The sequence below is a fragment of the Austrofundulus limnaeus genome, unplaced genomic scaffold (assembly GCF_001266775.1).
Source record: "Austrofundulus limnaeus strain Quisiro unplaced genomic scaffold, Austrofundulus_limnaeus-1.0 Scaffold197, whole genome shotgun sequence".
NCBI lineage: Eukaryota > Metazoa > Chordata > Actinopteri > Cyprinodontiformes > Rivulidae > Austrofundulus > Austrofundulus limnaeus.
This window is the reverse complement of record NW_013952599.1, coordinates 713908-718110: the sequence shown is the minus strand read 5'-3', so window position 1 is coordinate 718110 and position 4203 is coordinate 713908.

The following is a 4203-nucleotide window of genomic DNA, read 5'->3' as shown; positions in this document are numbered from 1 at the left end:
GATGGATGGATGGATGGATGTAATGTATGAATATAATATACAAGTTTCACTTTTTAAATGGAATTACTGAAATAAATCTACTTTTTCATGATATTCTAATTTTATGACCAGCACCTGTACTATACTCCAAACATCAACAAAGGTTATTCCAACCACGAAAGTTTGATGTTGACTTCAATTAAATTAATATTAAAAAAGAAAGTTAGAGAATGAAAAACAAAACATTGTTTTCTGCTTTTATAATTTAGAGAAAAGTAATGTAGAACAGGAATTTGGACTTGGGAAATTTTAGTTGAGATTTAACTAATTGTTAGACTCATTAGGAACACAACAGTCAGATTGTAGTTGTAGCCCTCTCATTTAGAAGTGTGCACATTTAAATGAAAGAAAATAAAAGTTTAAAGCTTGGCATGCCTTGCATTCAAGGGCGGAGCCAGAGGAGTGGTCAGGGTGGCAAGTGCCACCCCTAGCCACCCAGGTGCCGCCCCCAAAGAAGTGGGAGTAGGATCACATTTGGCAACAAAATGTGGTCAGTTAGAGCTAAAACTAAAGGTGTATTCATACCTGACACATTTGGTCCATTTTAAATGTTCATTTTCCCTGTTGGTCCAGACTTTTTGTGCAGGTGTAAATACACTCATGCGAACCCTGGTGCAGACCAAACAACTGGACTGAGACCCACTTTTTGAGCTGGTCTCAGTCTACTTCCAAATGAAGTCCGATGCGGTTCGCTTCACTTTGCTTCTGGTGTGAATACAGACCAGACTCGAACCGAACCAACTACCACAGGCCACAGTTGCTGAGCTAAATAAACTGAAATCATACCTGATTCATCATCTCATGCTTGGCAGCTCTACTACCAGTAGTGGTTCAGGACATGTTCCAAAATTAGAATATATAGCRAAAACACCAAATTAGCTGCTTTTGACATTTTAAATGGTATTGGAGTTGTACTATCAGCACAAATATGCACGTCAGGACTGCAGCATGCAGAACTTCCATGTTTTTCTCTGGGTCTGTGCACCCAGTCCTGCCCCCTGTCGTTTCTGTCAAATGGGAGCAATGATCCTCACCCTTGTGGCTTTGCTTATGAGTTATGGTTTGTTTACAAAAAGGTACTACATTTTCTGCTGGATGACAGGAAATTAAAGAGCCAAGATCACCAATAATACTGATTTTTTTCATCTCTTCTTAAAATTGTCTGTAAGGAAGAGAGTGTAACCTCAACGAGTCAATGATTTTTTTCACCATATGTTGTTAAATCTTACCAGGATAGAGACAACTTGCTGATCTGTTTTGTAACCTGGTAATAAAAATGGTGAAGATCGGTGTGTGGATTCTCTTATTCCTCTGCATTATGAAGAAYTGCATCCTCCTCAGGATGGTTTTGAATCTATTGACCTATTCTACAGCCGAGCTGCTGGTGTGCWGGGAGAGGATGTACTTTTTTGGTTTTTCAACTTTGTTAACTTGTTGTCTCGACAGCAGTTCACTAATGTCCTCTGCTCTGTAAGATGCTTAATCATCAGGAAATGCTGATGAGAACAGTCATGTGACAGCAGAGTAAAGAACACAGGACTGAGCACACATCCTTGAGGGGCTCCTGTGATCAGTTTAATGGAGAGAAATTTATTACAATTGACTGCTTTTTTCTGTTTCTCCTGTCTTCAGTTTATGCCCCATTGTTTCGTTTGTTGTCAGTGCTTTTCTCTGAGCCAGCTCTTTACCTCATTCACGCTTTCATTCCACACCTGTTCCTCATTTTCATTAGTACCTGTTGCCATCACTTACCTCATCTGTCCCCACCTCCTTTTTTTCTCAGTCCTTATTTCTTTGCAGTCAGTCTTTTTTGCATGTTCCTTGTCTGGATATTATATGCTTTTGGTTTCTTTTGCCCCATCAGTTTTTCTTTTCTTCCAAATTAAAACATTTTTTCGTTGAGTCCTTGCGTAAGTGTGCATCTTTGCACTGACTGTAGGGGTGCGGAAAATGTGAGAATGTGTATTTTTTTTATTTCWCACACCTACTTGTTTCAGGGTCAGTACAGCTGTCAACCAACAAGTGTGCATGAAAAGTAAACACCTGAGAGGCTGGAGACAGAATGGAAAAACATTGATGTAAAAGTGTTTCAAAACAACCAGAGATGAAAAACAGAAAGTGTGTACAAATGCTTAAAAATACAATAAAATGTTGTAAATTCAACTGAGACCACAGCAGCTGAAGCTGAACAGTGAGTGATGGGAAAAAGAAAGTACATCATCTTTTATTTTTGGTCTGATCTTTGCCAGATTCTAAAATGATTCAAGTCTAAGCTCAACTGGACAAAAACACAATTCTGTCATTATTTATTAATCAAAAGCATTGAAATATAATAGCTGTGTGTTGCTCATCATGAGCCAAGAGCTTGCAAAACCTTTTTCAGAAGCAATTACTCTCAGTAGTTGTTTTATGTCTGACTTTATCAGTCTCTAGAATGGTTGTGGAATAATTTTGGCCCATTCTCCTTTAAAACATTGTTTAAGGTCATTGTTTCTGCACAGCAGGTTGAGCTTTGGACTGTGAATTGACTGTTTGAACACTTCATTCTTTTTTTTCATTTTAGCTGTTTTATTATAGATTTGCTGCTGTGTTTGGATCTACTGTCCTGTTTCAATGTGAGTCAGTTCCATCCAAGCTTCAGCTGTTTGACAGACAAATTCACATTTGACTCCTGCAAGGTGTGCTGGCCCTGCAGTGAAAATAAAAAGCATAAATCATCACATCTCTGCCACTGTGCTGACTATTGGAATAAGGTGTTTGTGCTGATATGTGTTTGGTTTTCTCTAAAATCAGTGCTGTGTATTATGAGTGTCTTGACATTGTTCCAGATGTTTTGTAGTTTGTTCATATTTAATTTAAGATACTTCTGCTGCAACCTTTCCAAACAAGCTGTACTTTTTCAGACTTTTTACAACTGTGCTGTCATGAACTTTACCCACCTAACTGTGGTCTGTAGAGTCTGTGATGGAGCTTTTGAGGTTTTTGCTATTTCGCTGAGCTTTGCACAGTCTGACCTTGGGATGAATTTGCTGGGATGTTCACTCTTGGAAAGATTGAAAGTGTTTTTTTTTCTCTGCTTATAAATATTCCTTGTCTAATTAGGCTTATATCAATTCTTTAAAATAGACCTTTAACTCTTCAGATTAAATGGCAGGAACAGACGTTTCTCTAAGGTCCTTGCTGATGTTTTCCTCCTCGACACACGCCATAATCCAGATCAGATCGCCTTAAACACAGTTACTGCTGGACATGGGCATCTGTGACCTGGAAAGGAAGAAGCAGATAAAGATGATGGATGGATGGATGGACAGACGGACAGATAGACGGACGGACGGATGGACGGATGGATGGATGGATGGATGGATGGATGGATGGATGGATGGATGGATGGATGGATGGATGGATGGATGGACAGATGGATGGATGATTCATAACCTCTTAACTCTGGTTTATGTATTTTGAAGTCAAATGTATTTGATCCTCTGAAACATGTACACAAGAATTAAATGCACAGTACTTTGATTGTTGGTGATTTTGTTACAAAAATGGGATAATTGCAAACTACTTAAAGGTGAAGTAATGAATTGTGATTAAAATGGTTCCTGTACTTTTATGGTAAAAGGGGTAAGAAGAGTGAATATTGAAATACTTGACTCCCTACCTAATGAATAAAATGATTTACTCTAAATAAAATAAAAAAGTAAGACAAATGTAACGCGATGGCTGCCATGGAAATTACATTGGAAAAACACAAACGCCATGCTTAAGACAATAAGCTGCAGTAATAAAGTAAAAAAATACAGATCAAAAAGTTAATTGCTACTAATATTATCATTTTAATGAAAGCAGAAACAAACAKCAAAAACATTTTTTCATGTCTGTGAAGACCCTGTATTACCAGCAGATGGTGATATAATACTTCCAATGGAGCACTTTCAGCTGCACAGGCATTTCACTATTTTGGATAATTTCACATAAACTTTTTGTTTTCAAACTTCCCTGAATAAATTGCAAACAAGCAACTTCTTTAAAACATTATACTTTTCATGATGTCATCCAAACAGGAATGGTCAGACAGACAGGCAGGCAGGCAGATAGATAGATAGATAGATAGATAGATAGATAGATAGATAGATAGATAGATAGATAGATAGATAGATAGAT